General features: G+C 40.8%; 1 long non-coding RNA gene across 1 annotated transcript in view; it reads right to left on the reverse strand.

Moving 5' to 3' along the window:
• Nucleotides 1-326: 326 nt before the first annotated feature.
• Nucleotides 327-23,248, reverse strand: part of LOC149525443 (uncharacterized) — a 67,162-nt gene continuing 44,240 nt past the window's right edge. Inside the window, exon 3 of the long non-coding RNA XR_016348979.1 lies at nt 327-2,186. This is a non-coding gene — a long non-coding RNA (uncharacterized LOC149525443). The remainder of the gene's footprint in view (nt 2,187-23,248) is intronic.

The raw sequence follows: 23,248 nt of genomic DNA on the forward strand, positions 1-23,248 counted from the left end.
AGCGCTGTTAGCCCTCCCCACACTCCCAATGATATTTTGCATGGCTATTAAGCATTAGAAAAATCTTGGTTTCCAAGTTAAGGGGATAAATAATATGCTTGCAAGTAAAATTCAGTGTATAATGCAATATTACAATATATTGTTAACAATTTACTAGCCTGTGATGTTGCATTAGAGATTTCAAAATTCTAGGAAAAAAGCAAAATCTAGAAAGTTTAAGAATTTACCATACAGACGATTTCTCTGTCACATGAGCAAACTTCTTTTGAAAAGTTCTGTTCGTAAAGTAGTGTTTTCCTGACCAGAATGTATGTGCCCTGCAGGAATACATATCAAATTACAGTAGTACTACTTGTATTATGTAACAAATGTAAGAGTGAAGGGTTTTAGTTGTCAATCAAGGAAGTTGCACTAACAGTTACTGCTGTGACTTTCTACAGCTGAAAAATAATGGGCGCTTTCAAAGAGCAGATTTATAGGCTGATAAAACAAATAGTATATTGCGTGTGTAATTGACTGAGAGGTACCACTTCCAATTTCATTTGTTTTCTCACCACTTATTCAAAAGAAATGTATCTTGTTATCACTGCACATACATCATTATGAACTGTTAATGTAATAGAATTTTCACAGTGCAAAAGTGTGTTTAAAAAACAAATCTGATTTGTGATTAAAAAAGACAAAATACGATTAATGGCAAACTACAGTATTTCACACCAAGACTAATAATTTTTAGAATATTAAAGTTTCACACTGATGTAACGTTAGTTCTGTCAGCATTTCCATCATAACTCTTCATTTCCGAGTTTTATACCTAAGCTATAATTCACTCCAGGGTCAAACTTGGCACATCACATTAGCCTGGGATGAATTTTTCTTTTAAAAACAATTACAATATTGGTTCTGCAGTTTCAAAGTATTAAAAAATAGTTGCTTCACAAGTTTAAGTTTTTTCCTATTACTCAAAATGTATTTAATATAAACAAGTATATGCGATTTCCAATAGGGTCAAATCCTTTTTATTATTTAAAAAAAAAACCTATAGCAAAGACTTTTCAGTTTAAGGACTAAGAGTACATGCAAAACAGATGGATTTATACAACAATAATATACATTTCCAAAGGAACAACATGGACAATAGGACATACCATAAAGGCTTCTTCAGAATGTGTATAGTTTAAAAAAATGTCAAAATACAAACAAGACAGTAATAACTCTAGACTTCTAGTTTTAAAAGTATTTTTTAAATTAACATGAGCACTACAATGTATATTTAACAACAAGCCCCTTCTAAACCATTGGAGACTACTATGGCTTATCATGTCACATCCATGACAATTCTCTCAGGTTTTAATATTTATGGTAAAAAATGTTTTTAACTTATGAATTCAAACTGTAAATGTTATTATTATAATCACATTTACACAGAAAAGGTCTCAATATAGTAAAGATGCGTTACAGCACATATACACACCTACCAATATGGGGAACATAAAAGGCAAATACTTTTTAATCCTACTGAAATACAAATTGACAAGAAAAGACTTCTGAAGGAACAAAGTGGAAATATAATAAATACAGAGACTGTCTCCCCTAAATGCAAAAGTAGGCATACAGAACAACACTAAGTATTACACTCAGCATACCTGAATACAAGTTTACATTTTCTAATTTATATTAGTTATGTATAGTAACATTACAACAACGAACATAAAAGCAAGGAGAATTTGTAAATGTTATCTTTCCAAATTCCACAATAAAAGTTCAAAGAAAAATGAATATTCAAATAAATCACATTTACACAGAAAAGTTCTCAATATTATAAGAAGAGAAAATCATATTTTCATAGTACAGGAAGTACAGTATTCAACCCTGCTGAACAAGCAGCTATTAGTTTCCATTTTCCCTCACAGATGGTGAATGGATATAAAGTACATCTGCCAATTCTCTTCAGTAACAAAAAATTCTCGACTGTTCCAGTTGTAATAGTGATTCTAGTCCATATGCATAAAGTAAAGGTAGAATAATCTAAATATGAACTCATTTTAGTTTAGTTCTACCAATTTCTACCACATTCCGAGACACAAAACTAAAGTTTCTCATAAAGTTATTTAGAATGTATACTGTACCCTCAGAAAGAGCTCCAGGATTCTGCATTGTGCCCTCTGATAGTCAAAGTAACTTTCCTGAAGAGGAGAAACAAATTCAAGTATTTAAAATTCTCAATGCAATTTTTCAGATTCATAAAAAAGCATAAAAAATACACCATATTAAAATATGAAATTATGAACAGATTTACTAAAAGTTACTGATTTCTGGAAGGACTACTTTTCTATATTCCTTAAATTCTTGTTCATGAATTCAAGGGTCAACAGAATTAGCCAAAATGCAGGCTATTTAGTTCTGAATGTAAAGTCAAGTTATTTTTCCCCATAACCTTCATCTTAGTAAACTGCTAACCAACTGAATGAACTTTCACAGAATATCTTTCATTTTGAGAGCTACGAAACCATTTTATAAATGCTGCGCAAACTAGCTGCCACTTTAAGTACAACTATCTTTAAGGCTGATGAAACTGTTGCTTCATTTCAGAATATAAAACAAAAGCCTTACTGTGATGTTTCTTCCTAGTAATTTTCCCAAAAGTCCCAGGAATAAGGAATCAAATCAGTAAGTATCTGCACAGAGAAGCAGTTACACAAAGCAAAAGAAATTATCAGTAAATCATACCAGTCTATCTTAAGTGTGTGACCCCAAAGTCCATTGAAGTAAATTAAAAGCATTCTATTTTTTTCAGAAGACTTTGGATTAGGGTCTAATTAACATAATATGATTTATACATTATTTATACTGTTTCTGTTTCTATTAATACTTTTAATGGCTAGATTTCTATTTTAACTTAATATGGTATTTGCAAGAAGTGACAGAGTAATAGATCTGGAAGCTGATGTCCTTTGAATAACAGTAACAACAATGAAGCAAAATGCAGGACAATGTAGCACTTTAAAGACTAACAAGATGGTTTATTAGATGATGAGCTTTCGTGGGCCAGACCCACTTCCTCTGGCCCACGAAAGCTCATCATCTAATAAACCATCTTGTTAGTCTTTAAAGTGCTACATTGTCCTGCATTTTGCTTCAACTACCCCAGACTAACACGGCTACATTTCTATCACAGTAACAACAATGAAAGCTTCCTTAATATTTTCAAATCATTATGCCCCAATCTTGACCTGCAGGAGCTACCTCTAGAAGCCATAATTCAGTTGTTAGGACCCATTCAGTCATCTCTCACATCAGACTTCCAACAAAGGTACCACATGTCATATACTTAATACTTTACAGAATATAGATGAGGAATGTAAAATCCCAGCTAATCAGTTAACTGATCCCAGCTCCCCCCCTTCCACTTACTGTGGACGGGCTGGAGTGCCCCTGCCCGTGGCATGCCGGTCTGGGCCCACTGCAGGTTGGAACTACTCTAGCTGGACTGGAGCACTCCTGCCCACAGTGTGCTGGGGGCTGCCTTAGCTTATCTGTTAACCAGAACTGCTAAGCATAATCCAATAAGGGGTATGCTTATGGGTTAACCATTCACTTCCTTAAAATAGACACCTGTGTATGAAGCATATATGCACCACCAAAAAAGGCTACTGACGAGCACTCAAGAGTTTTGGCCCCAGTCCTGATTTTTGAGTAACTGCCCAAGTTTCTATTAAGACTCTAATGAAAAGTTTTCTATCCAACTCACTGTTATAATTTGATACTGCATCACAATGCAAATATAACTGCATCACAAAAATGCCAACAAGCTATGATGCCACATGTTTACCCTGAAGGATAAACATTTATCAGAATAGGAATCCTGCTTAGATGGTGGTTGCTTTTGGTCATTAACCTCCTATGCCCTACAGTAATTGTAAAAAGTTTTGAATAGCATTACCGTATTAATCTTCTGCCCAACTCCCCCAAACGGATAATAAACCATATAATCAGGCTCAGAAGTTATGCCTACATTAGGTCTTCAATTTTATTTTCAAAGTATATTTATACTGGTTAAGTCAGGGCTACTTGGAAGCCCCGGGAGCCACAATAATAATCACAGTACATAACAAGGGCAGCAACTTAAGTGTGGTTGCAAATACATGCAAATAGCTTCTTTCACACTGATGGGAATTAATACAAAGATTAAGGCAAGACTACACAACACACTGGCCCCATTTAAGTTGGTTCTGCTGATATTAATAAAATGCAATATTTACCTGATTTCCACCCACACAATAGCACTTTTAATGAGCAATGACAGTCCAGGAATTTAACTACTAAAACGCATATTAACAGAAGACCATTATATTGACTACTTTTTTTTGGCTCCCACCCACGGGCCGCGTGTGGAGCCCCATGTAAACCCAAATCACACCGCAGGCCACAAACAAATGAACTGTGTGCCGCGTGTTGAGTAGCCCTTGGTTAAGTCTTCATACATACAACTGAGTTAACAGGCATGCTCTTAATGTTTTAAATTTAGTGAGATAGAAAGTGCATTATCAATTAATAATAATGGGAAGGCAATGCACAGAATAAAACAAGACTAAACTATATAATAATCCTTAGAATATATCAAGAAAGAAAATTTTTGTTATTTTAATCTTATAAAGTACTTTAGTTTTTTGTTCCAAAGTCTCTAAAAAGTACCTACTGGTTACATTATAGAAAAGGCATTCATTCAAGATGTACACTGAGTAGGTGTACTGCCCCTAAATATTTCAAATCAATCCAACTAGGCCTATGAAACATTTTCATACTGAACAGCTCTTTGAATCTTGACAGTGCTTTCTATGGTTTAGATTAAAATTTCTCAGATCTTTCTTTCATTATTTTGAAAGAGATCTTTGACTTCTAAATGAGCAGAACTCTGCCTCAATAAAGATGTTGATAAATTGGAAAGGGTTCAGAGAAGAGCCACCAGAATCATTATAAAATTAGAATAAGACTGCCTACAGTGGTAGAATTAAAGATCTCAATCCATTTAGCTTCAGGTAAAGGGGTGAGTTAATTACAATTATATGTATTTACATAGGGAACAAATATTTAACAACGGGCTCTTCAGTCTAAAAGAGAAAGGAATAACATGATCCAATGGCTGAAAGTTGAAGCTAGATAAACTGAGACTGAAAATAAGGTATAATTTTTGCAAGTGAGGATAATTAAGTGTAAGAACAGTTTATCAAGAGTCACAATGAACTCATCATTATTGACAATTTTTAAGTCACGACTGGTATTCCAAAAGGTATACCACAGAAATTGGAGGTATACCTGAGTGGTCGACAAATGCCTTTGATGTCGACACCCGCACGTCCAGACTACCGCACTGAGCCGACAAACAGCTGATCAGCTGTTTGTTGGCTCAGCGCGGCAGCCATGTAAATTTAAATGAAGCGGCGATTATTTAAATTGCCGCTTCATTTTCCTGTGCCTGGTAGCCTAATCTACATGCCTCTGGCGACAGAGGCATGTAGTCTAGACGTACCCTAAGGGACAAGTCATGAGCACTAACCAGAAATTCATGGACACCTGAAACCCAATCCTGACTTTTACAAAAAAAATCTGATGGTAAACAGATCAATGACCATTGCTCTGGCAGTCCCAAGGCCAGCCACTAGTCAGCTGTTCTGGAATCTCTGGAGCGGACTGCCAGTGACTGCTCCAGCAAGACGAAGCTGTTCTGGTGGCTACTGCTCCAGTAGCACCAGAATTGACTGCAAGTTGCAGTTATGGTGGTCTGGAGATTGGTGCTTTGGCAGCACCTGGACTGACCAGCAGCTGCTCCAAGCACAGGAGTTCTGATCCAAATTCAGCCAGCGTCAGAGGTCATGGAAAATTATGAAATTTGTAGCCTCCATGACAGAGTATTTTTAACTATAATGTATCTTTAACTATAATGTAACCACCAGATTGTGAACAGGGACTGTTAACAGGGCGTTAGGAAGGGGAGTGGGAAGGAGGCGAGATACATTCGCCATTCTTTAAAATCTTTTTGCTACCCTCCTGCCCTTCAAAGAGGCATTGAATAAAATCTGAGGAATCTCTCAGAAGGAAGGCAGGTATGGATAGTGATAGGTGTGCTGTTGTTACCTGCACAGCATGTGCCATGTTTGTCTTCCTCCGGAAGAAAGAAGGGACTTCATCTGCACGAAATGCAAGCTGGTTGCCATTTTGGAAGAAAAAATTAGGAGACCTGACACCCAAGTATCAATCCTCTGTTCCATCAGAGAGGATGAAGACTTCCTCGATAGAAGGCAGTATTTAATCCTGAAGGCACAGGAAGAGCCAGTCAGAGCAGTACAGGACGAGGAAGAAAACTGGCAGCGTGTAACCTCTAGAAGAAGGCGGCGGCCAATTCAGGTCTCCCCCATTCATGTAGAGGTAAGTAATCGCTTTCAGGCTCTCTCCACAGGCGCTGCAGTGGAGAATGCTGTGGCAGGCACCTCTCAGGGAAGAAATCAGAAGGGAACACTATCTACTGGAAGGCATGAGATGGGGGTTCCACGACCACCACCCCCAAAAGAAGAAGATGGATGGTGGTGGTCGAGGACTCCCTCATAAGAGGGACTGAGTCATCCATCTGCCGTCCAGACCTGCAATCTCAAGAAGTGTGCTGCTTACCGGGAGCTCGCATTCAGGATGTGACCAAGAGTCTTCAAAAAATTATTAAACCTTTGGATCGCTACTCCTTCCTGCTTCTCTACGTAGGAACTAACGATACGGCCAAGAATGACCTTGAGTGGGTCACAGCAAATTATGTAGTGCTGGGAAGAAGGATCAAGAAATTTGAAGTGGAAGTGTTCTTGTTCATCCTTCTGGTTGAAGGAAAAGGTCCAGATAGGGATCGTTGAATTCAGGAAGTAAATGTGTGGTTGCGCAGGTGGTGTTGGAGAGAGGGCTTTGGTTTCTTAGACCATGGGAATCTGTTCCGGGCACAAGGATTGTTAGGAAGAGATGGGATCCACCTAAACAAGAGAGGAAAGAGCATCTTCACGGACAGGCTTGCAAACCTAGTGAGGAGGGCTTTAAACTAGGTTTGTTGGGGGACGGTGACCAAAGCCCTGAGGTAAGTGAGGAAGTCGGATACGGGGAAGAAACACAAGGAGGAACGAGCAACAAAGGAGGACCCCTGACTCGAATGGAGAAGGTAGGGCAATCAACTAGCTAAGGTGTTTGTACACAAATGCAAGAAGCCTGGGAAACAAACAGGAAGAATTAGAGGCCCTGGCTCAGTCAAAGAACTGTGAATTGATTGAAATAACGGAGACTTGGTGGGATGACTCGCATGACTAGAGCACTGTTGTGGAAGGGTATAAACTGTTCAGGAAGAACAGGAGGGAGAAAAAAGGAGGAGGAGTTGCATCGTATGGAAGAGAACAATATGATTGTTCGGAGCTCCAGTATTTAGGGGGAGAAAAGACTGATGAGAGTCTATGGGTTAAGTTTAGAGGTGGAAGCAACAGGGGTGATGTTGTGGTTGGTGTCTGCTATAGACCGCTGGGTCAGGTGGACGAGGCTTTCTTCGGACAACTGAGAGAAGCTTTCGGATCGCAGGTCCTGGTTCTCATGGGGGACTTTAATCACCCTGACATCTTTTGGGAGACCAATACACAAACAATCCAGGAAGTTTTTGGAGAATGCTGGGGATAACTTCTTGGTAAAAGTGCTGAAGGAACTGACCAGGGGCCATGCGCAGCTTGACCTGCCACTCACAAACAGGGAGGACCTAGTAGGGGAAGTAGAGGTGAGTGACAACCTGGGAAGCTGTGATCATGAGACGGTAGATTTCAGGATCCTGACCAAGGGAAGAAAGGAGAGTAGCAAAATACACACTCTGGACTTCAGAAAAGCAGATGTCCTCTCCCTCAGAGAACTGATGGGCAGGATTCTCTTGGATGCCTACATGAATGGGAAAGGAGCCCAGGAGAGCTGGCAGTATTTTAAAGAAGCCTTATTAAAGGCACCGGGAGAAACCATCCCAATGCGCAGCAAGAAAGGCAAATAAGGTAAGCGACCAGATTGGCTTACCAGGGACATCCTTGGTGAGCTTAAACACAAAAAGAAAGCTTACAAGAAGTGGAAACTTGGACGGATGACTAGGGAGGAGTATAAATATATTGCACGAGAATGCAGGGGACTTATCAGGAAGGCGAAAAAGCAATTGGTATTGCAGCTAGCAAGGGATGTGAAGGATAACAAGAAAGGTTTCTGCAAGCACGTTAGCAATAAGGGGGTGATCAGAGAAGGTGTGGGGCCTTTATTGGATGAGGGAGGTAACCTAGTGACAGACGATGTGGGAAAAGCTGAAGTACTCAATGCTTTCTTTGCCTCTGTCTTCACAAACAAGGTCACCTCCCAGACAAATGCACTAGGAACCATAGTATGGGAAGGAGGTGGACAGCCCTTGGTGGGGAAAGAACAAGTTAGGCACTATTTAGAAAAGCTAAACCTACACAAATTCATGGGCCCAGATTTAATTCATCCGAGGGTACTCAGGGAGTTGGAAAATGTTATTGAGGAGCCTTGGGCCATTATCTTTGAAAACTCATGGAGATCAGGAGAGATCTCGGATGACTGGAAAAAGGCAAATGTAATGCCCATCTTTAAAAAAGGGAAGAAAGACAATCCAGGGAACTACAGACCAGTCAGCCCTACCTCAGTCCCTGTAGAAATCATGGAGGGGATCCTGAAGGAATCCATGTTGAAGCACTTGGAAGAGGGGAAAGTGATCAGTAATAGTCAACATAGATTCACGAAGGGCAAGTTGTGCCTGGCTAATCTGATTAGCTTCTATCATGAGGTAACTGGCTCTGTGGATATGGGAAAGTCAGTGGATGTGATATACCTTGACTTTAGCAAAGTTTTTGATACTGTCTCCCACAAGGACAAGTGTTCAACAAGGACAAGTGTAAAGTCCTGCACTTGGGACGGAAGAATCCCAAGCATTGTTACAAGCTGGGGACCGAATGGCTAAGTAGCAGTTCTGCAGAAAAGAACCTGGGGATTACAGTGGATGAGAAGCTGGATATGAGTCAACAGTGTGCTCTTGTAGCCAAGAGGGTTAATGACGTATTAGGGTGCATTAGGAGGAGCAATTGCCAGCAGATCCAGAAACGTGATTATTCCCCTTTATTCGGCTCTGGTGAGGCCTCAGCTGGAGTATTGTGTCCAGTTCTGGGCCCCCTGCTATAGAAAGGAGGTGGACGCACTGGAGAGGGTCCAGCGGAGGGTGACCCAAATGATAGGGGGCTGGAGCGTATGACCTATGAGGAGAGACTGAGGGATTTGCGTTTGTTTAATCTGAAGAAGAGAAGAGTGAGGGGGGATTTGATAGCAGCCTTCAACTTCCTGAAGGGAGGTTCCAAAGAGGATGGAAAAAGGCTGTTCACAGTAGTGACGGATAGCAGAACAAGGAGCAATGGTCTCAAGTTACAGTGGGAGAGGTCTAGGTTGGATATTAGGAAAAATTATTTCATTAGGAAGGTGGTGAAGCACTGGTTTGGTTTACCTAGGGAGGTGGTGGAATCTCCATCTCTAGACTTTTTAAGTCTTGGCTTGACAAAGCCCCGGCTGGGTTGATTTAGTTGGAATTGGTCCTGCCTTGGGCAGAGGGCTGGACTTGATTACCTCCTGAAGTCTCTTCCAGCTCTATGATTACCATCAGGAAGTATTAATTGTGACTGGTCCCACTGAATCTCAAGTACCTCCTGTGGACCAGCTGGCTGATGATATGGAAGTATGTGTCCTGGAAGTTGAGAACCATGAATGAGCCTTGAGCCTAGATATGTGAAATGATAGAGGCAAGCATTACCATCATGAACATCAGATAGTATTTAATCAGTCCCCTCATTTTTTGAGTAAGACAAAACCGCCCTTCTTCAGGATACAGAAACAGAGGGGGAAGAAATTTTTTCTCTTGTATTTCTGAGGTACCTCCTCTATATCTCTTAAGCAAAGCAATTCTTATCAGATGCAGTTTAACAAGGCCCGTTTGCAGCAGCCTCAGCAGCAAAGTGCAGTAGTCAATAATGTGTGACACTGTTTTTGGCCACACCTGCATATGGGATCCTCTCATTGGCCCCACATATGAAGACTAGTTGCACATTGACCCTGGCTGCTTAAAAATCAGTTCAGAAGAGTTCATGAGTGGTGTGGCAAATCAAAGCTGGGTACACCCACGGTAAGTTCATTTATAAGAGGCTGATTGCTGATGTCCATTGTAGATCATTCTTCAAGCCATATTGACAATGTAGACAAATCTCCATTTGAGCAAGGAGACACAGCTGTTTCTTTTGCTGCCCCTCTCTGAACCAGGGCCTGGGACACTGAACTCTGGGGCTGTTCATTTTGCTGCCATGAACGCTGTGTCTGTTTGCTTGCTGCTCCTCCCTGAACCCGGGCCAAGGATACTGAGCTCTATACCTGTTTGTTTGCCACCCTGCCCGAGCCCAGGGCCTGGGCTACGGAACTGTGTGACTGTTTGTTTGCTGCCCCACCCTGAACCAGGGCCAGAGCTACTAAGGTCTGTGACTATTTGCTGGTCCACCCGGGTCTCTTATTCCAGAAACTGGGGCACTGACATTGACCTGGACTGATCACAGGTCGGAGACCCAGGACTAAAGGAACTCAGTGGACTGAGGCAGAGTGGCAGCCCACTGAACCAGAGGAGGAAGAGCCCCTCCATGAGCCCTGATGGGCTACACTTGTGTATGTGAATTTATAGTACTGGATAAACGAGAAGTTGTATATAGACTGAAAACTATCAGTACCAGCAAAGAACCTTGGAGTAGACGGTTTTTCTTTTGTGTGTACTGTTTTCCAAGTGCACCTGGAAATATCTGTTGCAGAGGAGGTCAACAACATTGTCAATTGAATCTTACAGCAGGTTTTTCCATCATCTTGCCAAGGACTGATGTCAAGAAAAGTAATCCCACTTGCCCTTTCTAAATATTGGCACAATATTAGTACTCTTTATGTCTTCCATACATTCTCCAGTATTCCAAGATTTATTAAAAATGTACATCAGCCAACTCTCTGCAGACTCTTGGGAGTAAGTTATATGTAAGTTATGCTGACATAAAAATGTTTATCTCTAGTAGATTTTGTCCAATATACTCCTCAATTACTTATGGACTAGAAAATAATTCTTCACCCTCATATGAGTCCACCAATTTGCTTCTCTCCAAACACAGAAGAGAAATATTATTGGACATTTTTCTGCATCATTAAGTTTTACCACTACCATGCAGTAAAGTGCTCATATCACCACTGAAACTTTTAAAATTCTATACAGTCTTGATTCTGTTTTGCTCACCTTTTAAAAATAACAATAAATTTAAAAAAATCAAAAGCTGGGTCTCAATAACTTAGAATTGTTCTCCTGTAAGCTAATTATTGGACTAGTTACAGAAGGAAAGAACCATCATTAAAAGTCAAACTAAACTGAAATCATAGCAATCTTTGACAGGGCTCTACTAGAAGAAAAATTTATATTAGTGTCTCAGAACGTGTTCCATCAATGGTGTTGCTTTGTAGTTTCCACAAAAATGAAAATACAAATTGATTTCATTACTAAAAGAGACAAACTAGATAAACAAACTGAAAAAAATCCGAAATTACACCATCAATAGTCTTTAAGAGGCAGTATTCCCAAGGATAGAGTGTACATTCATAATAATTTAAAAGATATTTTCATGGAAAAAATACTAGCAACTCTTTTTCTAAGTATGAAACAGGTATCTTGACAGACGCTCTAACATCTGAATACCAGGTAACCCCAATTAACCTAATTTTTTCTTGTCCATACTAAGTGGTTACTTTAGCTGTTACACTATTCCACAAAATCCTTTAGGGTACTACACAGAAAACCATAAACAGGCTGTAAAGGTTATGACATTAATTTTGCTGTCATTCTCATGCCTTAAGTAGGCATCAAAACTAAGAACCTTTTCCTTTGGGAAGGAAGAAGAATCTGAAACTAATTACGGTACTTATTATCATAATACTATTAAATTAAGCCACTATGACCCTAACTGAATTTATTTTTGGTGTCTTTTGTTAACAGAACAAAGCTTCTCAAATAAAATGGCTGTATCTCCTAATACAGAGAACATAATCTCAGGCTCCTGAAAAGAAGCAGTTAATCAAACCTTGCAATTTCACTCAGATTAATCTTAATTATCAAACAATTTAAAACGACATATATAAAGAAATATTATGAGCTAATTTATTATATAATTTTGTTTCAGAGGTACAAAATTCAAATTAAAAGGGAAATGTTAAGATCGGGTGCAGTTTATAACCTGGTTTACATGAGTGCTCATTAATACTTTAAAGTAATTTGAGTCATTTCAGTTTTCTTAACTGTTTTCTTTCATGTATGCCATCATCTCATAGGTTAAGATTTTATTTCATGGTTGGAACTATTACAGCAGACTGCACTGATTACTGGCTAAGGGAAACAAAGATAACATTTTTGTGATACGCTTACACCTCTCTATGGAACCAGGTTTTTTTACATTTGCAAAAACTGAGGCTGAAGTCAAATGTGTGAAGCAAATATTATAACTGGCCTTAATTTATTAAAATACACTAGTTAAGATTACACCACTGTTGCCATTCAAAGAATGATGAAGTCTGCAGATAAATTTACAGATTAATAATTCTGCACGCTCATGTCTCTTCAATCTTTCATCGACAGGGTGCTGAGACTTCAGAATAATATTAACTCTCCCTCAGATGTTCCATAAGAGAGGCAAAACAATTCTAAGTATTAGTCAGTGAGTAGAGACTAATCCAATCAATATTTACTGTAATCCTATCACTAGCTAATAATGAAATAAGGTATGTCTTATCTTAATAAAGTCACAACCATTATACAAGAATTTTGTAATTATACTTTTTAAAAAACCCTGCACTTTATTATTGTTAGGAGGCTTTTGCTGAAAGATCCACAAATTATAGTTTCAATTTCAGATTCTGTAGGAAGAGACTAGATGGTGTACTAGCCACTTCAATCTACATTTCGTAAAGATACTGAGCAAACTTCTGATCTCAGTTATAACCATGAACTGCAACTGTAATCAGTGGCTGAAACTACTCAGCTGCTTGTACTTCACTCTTCTTGTGTCTACTAACTCCTGGTAACTGTCTCATGTTATGATACATATCAGGACACACATGAATTGGCAGTTATGGATTTTATCCTGAAAGCTTTTTTAAAAAAATATTTGATTAAATATGCTTCTCAAAACTGATTATTATAACACAGAGAAGTGAATAAAAAGCATTTTTTTGGGGGGGGGGGAAGAGATGCTTACACTAATGAAAAAAGGTATGGTAGGCAATACTTTCTAAAATACAGGAGTCTTTTCTGAATTTTGTTAATAAAGAAGCTAAAAAAAAATGCTTTCAGCTGAAAAAGTGACTTCTACATATGTGTATGATGAAAGGTATCCATAGTAAAATTCCCTATCATGTAAAGTCCATAGTTTTTAATAACAACTATAGAGCTAGGTAACTGCATTCTCATCAAGTATGCAGATCTTGAAACAGTAAGCTGTAACAAAACTGAAGGTTGATTTGTATTAATTTCTCATAACAAACGAGTGTTTTAATCAGCTGCAACAGACGATACTTCATCTAGTTTCCCTATTACAGTAACCTAACAATGAAGAAAACTTCTGGTTAGGTTGAACAGATTTTTTTTAAGTGTAATTTTATCATTTGCTGGAATGTTACAGAAAAGTATTTCAGAAGAATTTACTTGCCTTCTGCAGTAACAATGGTTATTTGAGATGTGTGTGCGCTGCTGTAGGTATGTTGACCATATGTCCTGTTTTTTCCAGGACTGTCCCGAAATTAAATGCCCCATTAAGTAGTGAAATGTCCTGGAAAGCCCCGCCAGACATTTCAACTTTTTGATAGGACACCAGCACAAAGCAGCAGCCTCCTCCCCTCCAGCAAAGCACATAGGGCAGCCAGGCTAGCTTCTGATGGCGTGTGGCCCCTTCCTCTTTCCCTCCCACCCCCCGCAGGACTGCCTCTGCCGCACAGGGTCCTGGTCTAGCAGCCCTGCTTTGTTCTGTTCCAGGCTACCTTGGAGCCCTGGCAGGTGCTGCGCGGAGCCCAGCTGGGGTGCTGCGGGGTGAGGGGCGCTTGACTCAGCAGGTGCCAGTACTGGAGGGTACACTCTATTTAAAATAATGCAGAATTTAGCATGCTATGTTTTACCCACAGATTATCCTAAGTGTGCTTTAAATGTTCAGTATTGTATAAACATCATTGTAAAAACCCCCAAAACATAGAATCACAGAATCATAGAATACCAGAACTAGAAAGGACCTCGAGAGGTTATTAAGTCCAGTCCCCTGCCCTCACAGCAGGACCAAGCATCATCTAGATTATCCTTGATAGATGCCTATTTAAATAAAATTTATTGAGTCAATATTATGCTCTAAAAGTTCAACTATTTATTTTAAAACCAAATAAAAATAATCTGCTATGGTGTATGTATACATTAAATATCTAATAAAGCACATTTCCTTTTACTTCTTAATACCAATCTTAAAATTGGATAAAGAGAGAATGTGCTCTATCTGGCCTAAATGACACTGGATGGTTTGTTTCCACGAAACTACTTTAACTCATTAAAACTGGTAAGTCATTTGCCATTACTCTAATGACATTCAATGAGAGATAGAATGCATATACGGCTAAGATTTATTTAAATAAAATATTTAATATTTGATAAATATTTGTGATAGAACTCTGGGCAACAGCATGTGATCCAACACTTTGATCCTTGCAACTCCAGGTAGTTGCCCAAGAACACATCTGACCATGGGAACTGCTTCCAGATAATAGACTGGGACAGACTGGATGGAGTTAAAATGCTAATTAATTTATTTATCCAGATGCTACAAAAGTCACAAGAAGTATGAAGAGAAGAAGAGAGAGAGAACTAGGCTTGTAAACAGAGCTATAAGAGATTTCTCCCTGCTGTCTCAGGAGCTGAGAGTACCATGTTATTGTTGGTATGAAGTGACAGTCTGAAAACACTGCAGAAAAGAACACTGTAAATATATGGAACAAAGTGTTTTACCCAAAAGGCCTCAATTATTTGTTGGACTAGATTAGATAGGACAAAGTCTCGCCAGCCACACTATACCTAAATTAAATCCTGCAAACACAGTGTTATGGACAAAAATACATTTTTATTACAAAGAATCTTTTTCAAAATATGTACAAAAATAAATCAAATTATAACCTTATCCTGAGGTATGCATTTCTTCTTTGTATTACTATGTTATTTTTATTGCATGAATAATCTGTGCCAAACAGCCACTTTGATTAAAAAAAAAAAAAAAAAAAAAAAAAAAAAAAACCAAGGATGTTCAAGGTGCTGGAAAATCCTAGTTTTTATGATTTGATACCTCCAAGTCCTGAGAACTGTTAGGAGACAATACACTAGTTACAAATTCCATCTTTCAGACAGATAATGTCAGGAATCGGTGCCTGCGGCACAGCTAATTTCCAGGTAGCTGGTCAGTACAGCTGGTCTACCACAGGCTACCTGAGGAGTGACGCTATGTGGCTGGCTGAAGCGGCCAACAGCTCACAAGTTGTTCAATTCTTATGCCCATTGCTGTTCTTGCTTTTCTGTTACTTTGCTCCTGCTGACTCCTGCCTTATAACTCAGGCTTGACTCTTTCTTGCCTGCTACCTTGCTCATTATAGTTCCTAACCTTCAGTTTAATTATTGGCTCCAGATTCTGACTACTGACTCCAGCTTGACCGTTGGCTCTGGTATCTAATTTCTGACCTTCAACTTGACCCTTGTCTCCAGCTTCAAACTACTGACTCTGACTCCGACACTAGTCCTTGGTTTATGAGTCTAGCTCCAACCACTAAATTTAACACAATATGACCACTAGGCTAGAACAGCCTCATCCCAGTCAGGTAATAGATAAAACCGAAGTGCCACTTCTAGCGATTAAGAACCCCCCAGGTAATTCTCCTTTCAATCTCTGCCAATAATGGTATTAGGCCCTCTGTTTTGGCCAAACTAAAAGTTTTAGCAATTACATTCATATTTCATAAATTCCTCCTCCTAAAGTGTTACATTTCACATGAGATAGTAAATAGCCTATATGTATAGTTTAATTTGTAAAGCACATCATGATCCTTCAAGATTTAAAGATTTGTAGAAATGTATGAGATTATTATGGTGGACATTTGCTTTCAGAGAAGGCCAAGTTTTAAAAGTACTATTAATCTTGACAGATGACCAATATAATCTTCATAATCTCACTTCATCCCAGAAGTAACCAATGGCACCAAACATTAAAAAATGGAGATTCAGAAAGAAAAAAGGCATCTCCGAGTTTACTTGGACTTGATTCAATTCTCAAAGGAGTAATTTCCTCCAAAACCAGCTGTCACATAGTTCATAGATAACAGTCCCTCTTATAATCCCAGACAGAATGCTGTTAATTACACTATAGTTCTATAAAACACAGCATACAGATGAATCAATATTCTTGTAGATCTGTTTCTTCTCCCACCATGTGTTTCAACTCTCTCACAGGACACTCACACAAAACAGCTATTTATTGCAGAAGTATCTAATCACTTTAGAGATGGCTATTCTCTTCTTATAAGATCCAGTTACCACTAGGTTAGTTTAATCTTCCAACATCAGAATAAATAGAAACTCTCAATGTCAACAGAAGAGGCTGTTAGCTTTTTAAAATATGCCCCGCAAAGCCTGAAGCACTTAAACAATTTTTTAAAGCACACACACGCATTTTTCAGATTCCAAATAAGTTTCCATGTTCCCTACCAGTTATAAAGAAAAGAAGACAAATCAAAGGAATCATTGGAACACATTTGAAAATCTAGAGAAGATACCAATCTAACACCATTGATCTATGTAAACATTCCAGAATCATATTTTCTGGAAGGTTTTAATAAATGTTCTTTTTTCCCCTTGAAGAGGGAATGAAAAATTCAAGATTGCAAAATGGAAAATCAATGCTGAGACAGATCATGGATATCAAACCTTCTCCTAAAACATGTCCACATAACTGTCCCTTCTTGGTTTCTTTTAGTGGTTGCACATCTTAAGTTTAATTATCACCATTTTAAGTACTCTTTTGTTTTTGCTTATTTTAATATTTCTTTTCTATTCCTTGGATTTAATTGTGACTTGGTTCCCTTTTTTTCATGGAGTGGCTTGATTTGTGGCTTCTGAGCTCATCGTAATATGTAATATCTTATATTGTCTGATGGAGCTCTATTTTAGTTTTGGAGTCAGATTTTAAGGGCAGAAAGGACCATCATGTCATTTTAATCTAACCCAGGGCTACTCAACTTTGAAAGCCCCAGGGGCCACAATACTCACAGCACATGCCAAGGGCCACAACTCACATGGGGTTGCATATACATGCAAATATCTTATTTCACACTGATGGGCATGAATACAAAGATTAAGGCAAGACTACACAACACACAGGCCCCATTTAAGTCAGTTCTGCTGATACTGCTAATAAAATGCAATATTTAACCGATTTCCACCCATATGACAGCACTTTTAATGAGCAATGACAGTCCAAGAATTTAACTACTAAAATGCATATCAACAAAAGACCATTATATTGACTACTTTTTGGTTTTGGCTCCCACCCTCATAAACTCAAACTGCACCACAGGCCGCAAACGGGCCATGGGCCACATGCAGCCTACGGGCCGTGTGTTGAGTAGCTCTGATCTAACCTGATGCACATCACATGCCAAAAAACCTCACCCAACAATTTCTGCATCAAGACCATAATTTATATTCCCTTTAAAATATCCTTTAGAAAGAGTTCCATCCATTCTTGATGTAAAGACTTCAAATAATGGAAAATTCACCACATTCTTTGCTAAAGTGTTCCAGTGGGTAATTAACCTCACTGTTAAAATTATCCAACTATTTAATCTCACTTTTTTCTGCTAAAGAGACATCTAGCATTAGAAATCTCTTCCTCCATAGGCACTTGAATACTGTGGAAAAAAATACAATCTAACTTTATCTTAGATATATTAAATAAACTGAGTTTCATAAATCCCACCCTATAAAGTACATTTTCCAGACCACAAATCATTTTTAGCTCTTTTGCGAGCCCTTTCAAAAATCCAGTCACCATTCTTTTTGAAGTACATTGGATCTGTACACAATAGTTTAGTAATGGTGATACTGTAGCTTTACGGGGTAGCCGAATTAGTCTCTACAGGATAAACTTAAAACCAACAAATAGTCTGGTAGCACTTTATATAGACTAACAAAACATGTAGATGGTGATGCTGTACTCAGAGATAGTATCACTCCCCTACTTCTCTCTCTGGGTAATCTCAGCTACCTGTGCTACACTGAAAAGTCACAGATCCATCTCTGCTCCAATTTCATGGATGTTTAGCATTCAGCACTAGCTCAACATGGCTAAATGGAGCTCTTAAACTTGCCATGCATGTTTTCCCTGCCACTTCCTTTCTTGATTACTGTTGATACCACCATCCTGACTGTCTTTCACACTGGCTGTCATCTTCCACTTAGACCTTTTTGGAGTCCTCACATCCAGCTATGATTAAATCTTGCCAATTCTTTCTGTAAGATGCGGATCCCTTCCTACCCTTTCATATAACTAAAACTCATATCCAGGCTCTTACCATTACAACAACATCCATTTATCTGCCCTTGATAAATGCAATCTTGCCCCACTTTGAATTGCCACTGATGTGATTACTCCATCCCCCAGAGCTGGAGGGATCCAGCACCTCCTCCTCTCCCTCGCCTCTCCCTACCTCCCCCCCTCCCCCGGCTGCCTCTGTTTGGGGAAGCAACTAGTCGACTAATGTGTCAATTATCCGATAAGCTTTTGCTTATCGAACAGTCAACTAGTCGTCGCTTACATCCCTAGTGCTTGTTTGTGTCCATTCCATAGTAGATGGCTCCAAGCAGTACTGTACCAGTCTCACCCAACTGTACCCTCGGCCCGGCCCCTGTTACAGGGGCGGGCAGCCTTAAGTGTCACCCTTGTGTGCTTGTTGCAGATTGTTGTGGGGTTTTTCAACCTTGGTTTCTCCCGCTATCCGCGGGCCCCAGCCCAGGGCCCTAAGGACGCGGAACCGTCTAGCTCCGGTCCGGCTGACGGGGCATCCCGCCATAACGCGTCAGACCACCAGCCTAAAAACGGCTCTGCCCTGGGCTGCTTCCTTTCCCCGTCCCTGGCTTCACCAGTCTCACCAGGGGCTCACCTTGCCTTTGGCCGACAGGCTGGCGGAGTTGCTTCACTCCGCCGTCTGCAGATCGGCCCCGCGGGCCAGTTAGGACCCTCACCGAGTCCTCTGCCCCCCTCCCCTCACTCGCGGCCTGACCCCTTCTTTGGCATGGTGGCGGCGTTTTTAAGCGTCCCGCCGCTTATGCCCTACCTGACATCATCCGCTTAGGCAGGGGAGGGGCTATCCATCTCCGCCGCTGTTTTCCTGGCACACGGGTCTGCCTGGGCGGCGAACCCCTCCACGCTGTCCCGGCTCCTGCCGCTGCGCTGCGGGCTCCTCGCCGGTGGATCAGCCGGCCCCGCCAGACCCGGCGCGGCCCAGGAGCATGCCGTGCAGTGCTGGGCGGCTTCTGGCCGGATGCCGAGCAACGCCTGCTCGGCGGGAGTCGTGGTGCGGGGCAATACTGCCCCGTCACAAGCACCAATGGAAGCAGGTAGGAGTTCATGGACACTTAGATTTTAAGATAGCTCAGCTGAACCCAGCTTCATCCCTGGCCTGCTGAGTGATCACAAAGCGCACTGTGAATATGTGAATAAAAGACCACATTGTGGCACTAGAGATGTCCAGGAAGGTCACTGAGGACTCCTGTGCTCAAGTCAAATGGGCTGACAATTGGCAGTGGTGGAACTAAGGATGTAAAATCCTAGTTAATCAGTTATCTGGTTAAACCTTAGGGTTAACTGATTAAGTGAGATCCCGCTTGGAGCTACCAGCTGCCTCTGCTGGCTCCCCCTGCGTGTAGGAGTTCAGCTCCCGAGCCCTGTGGGGCTTAAGCAGCCCTCCACCCACTATGGGCCACCGGCAGTGGGTTGCTCCCCCTGGTTAACCCATTCACATCCCTGGGTGGAATCTCTACAAGCTCATAACAGAACCTTATGCAAGAGACGATCCAGCTAGAAATCCTCTGAAGAAATCAGAAGGCCTTTCATGCCATCAACTATAGCAATGAAGAGCTGAGATAATTTATGAAAAAGGCTTGGTTCTGTCCAGGTAAAAAGCCAGAGCCATCCAGACATCCAGTGTGTGAAGATGTCTCTCTTCACTAGTTTTGTGTGGTTTGGGACAAAAAAACCAGGAGGAATAGCTCCTGGTTCACATGAAAGGAAAACACCACTCTCAGTAAAAAAGACCGGGTAGAGCACTTCCAAAATAGTCTCCATTCTTTTTGAAGTGCAAACCTCACACACTCTAATAATGGTGATACCCTGCTCGGAGATAATATTACCCCCCTATTTCTATTGCTGGATAATCTTGATGGTGGCTCTGAGGTCAAGGAGTTAATCTCTGAGAATTGTCTAACATCACTGTCATGAAGAAGGTAACCTTCCAGGAGCAAAAGGGAGCAAGAGACCAGTTAGTCGAAGTGCAAGCTGGTGAGCCTAGACAAGACCAACATAAGATACCACTGAGGAACAAAGGTTTGCACATATGGGGAAGATCCTATTGAGCCCTCTCAAAAACCTCATTGTTATGTCATGAGCGAACACCATGTGGCCCTGGATTACTGGGTGAAAAGTGGAAATGGCCTCAAGATGCACAAGATGGAAAAGTGTGCTAGCCCGATTCCGTAGTTGCAGTAAGCAATCTAAGATAGACTAAAGAGAAGAATATGAGGGATAATTGCAGAATTGCCATGTTACAATAGCGGGAAAACCTCCTCCACTTGGCTAAGCCAGACATCCTGGTTGAGAGCCTTCTACTACCTAGGAAAACCTTTTGGACTTTCTCTGAGCATGTGTGTTCTTCTGGGTTCAGCCACAGAGCATCCATGCCAAGAGGTGGAGAGATGTGAAGCATGAGGGCTTCTTGGCACAGAGTAGAGGAGTGTATGCCCCGTATTTGTCTGTCATGACTGATGCACAATGTCCCATCAAGTAAGCCTGGAATGCTAGGCACACCACTCTTAGCACTGACACTGATGTGGAGAACAAGGTCTACTGGAAATCTTAAGTCCTGCAATCTCTCAGATGTGCCCCATGTCTGATGCATCTGTCACTAGCAACAGAGACATGCCTCCTGAAGGTTGAGCCACCACAGGAGGGAGTCGAGAACTTGATGACGCAGAATCACCATCCTGGCCAAGCTGTCTTGGGCTAGTTGATACACCAAAGCTAATCATGAGAGAGTGGTTGGATTCTGAGTCTGGCATGCTACATCACATAGGTGCAGTCAGCCATGAGCCCCAGATGTTTCAGGCTGATTGCTGCCTCCACTAACAGGATCTTCAGGCTGTGCTCTCTATCTTTTAAGATCCTGGGCCGAAAGGTCTTACAGATAAGCACAATGATCCTTCTGATGGTCCTCGCATAAGCACTTTAGACACAAAGTGTGAGGGTTGCTCCTGGACTTAGTCTTGAAGTCCAAAGACCCCCACATGTCCCATTGCTGAAAGTCTAACACTAACAATCTACTAACTATTAATGAATAATGGAAAACTAATGGAGAACTATTTAAATAGGGTGCTAAATGCACTTGTCAAGACAAGAGCACAGGGAAGTCCCAGCTAACTGTCACTAGTGGTAAGAAGGAACTGAGAGGGTGGCAGGTTGGCAGGGCTGTATATTGGGCATCACAAAGGTGTAATTGCAGGGGCACCCAGACTGACCTGATGGATGCTGCTAAGGGAAAAATCTTCTGGCTACAGTGCACATGTGCATGAACATACCCGACTGATTTTCCAGTTGTGGTTCAAGTAGACATATCTTTCACAGTTTGTTCAGATGTGGTTCAAAGCAGTTCAAAGTCTATGTGGTAGATTGAAACCAAAACGACATCTAGTTGGGTGTTTAATAAAGTGTTTGTTTGGAATGGCAGATGAGATCCACACATTTTGCCATTCCCTGGCCAGATCCAGAAGCATGAGACAGACACTTTTAGGCCATAGTGGCTTTTGTGATTTCAAGTGCAGTTGATGATGTAGACAGATGAGAAGTTCTGGGTAGTCTTCAGTGTTTTTAAGTTTTCATGCTCCCACTATATTTCAGCTGATAGCTGTATGTTAGATATCTGCTAATACAAAAAGCCACAATAAAGTTGTTGATTTTAAGATCCCCATGATGATTCACATGGTCAGATTCAGCTCCCTATCTACAACGTGGCAGAGGGGTTGAAGAGGACAACCTTTATGCAGTCCGCCCTATTATGTGGGAAACCATGACTAATGTCATCAAACCTGTGAGTGAATGTTGGCTGTTGACCTTCTGGTCAAAAGAACAAAAGAAGCATAACAAAATAAGCTGAGGGCGGCTCTCACTACATTTAAAAGGCAGAGGTGCAGAGGGAATTGCGAGCACCTTCCCGTCCCCCCCCCCAGTGAGAAGCTGGATCTGAGTCAACAGTATGCCCTTGTAGCCAAGAAGGCTATTGGTATATTGAGGTGCATCAGGAGGAGCATTGCCAGCAGATCTAGGGAAGTGATTATTCCCCTTTATTCAACATGGATGAGGCCACATCTGGTGTATTGCATCCCATTCTGGGGGGCCCCTTTCAGAAACAATGTGAACAAATTGGAGAAAGTCCAACAGAGGGCAACAAAAATGATTAGAGGGCTGGAGCACATGACTTATGAGGAGAGGCTGAGGAATCTCAGCTCATTTAGTCTACAGAAGAATAGAGTGAGGGGGGATTTGATAGCAGCCTTCAACTACCTGAAGGGGGGTTCCAAAGAGGATGGAGAAAGACTGTTTTCAGTGGTCACAGATGACAACAAGGATTAGAGGGCTCAAGTTGCAGTGTGGAAGATCTAGGTTGGAGATCATGAAAAACTATTTCACTAAGAGGGTGGCAAAGCACTGAAATGGGTTACCTGGAGAGGTGGTGGAATCTCCATCCCTAGAGGAGATAGTTTATAAAGGATCTAAGGTTTTTTTTGTTTGTTTGTTTT

This window comes from Pelodiscus sinensis, chromosome 2 (genome assembly GCF_052426305.1).
Source record: "Pelodiscus sinensis isolate ZL-2025 chromosome 2, ASM5242630v1, whole genome shotgun sequence".
Lineage (NCBI taxonomy): Eukaryota > Metazoa > Chordata > Testudines > Trionychidae > Pelodiscus > Pelodiscus sinensis.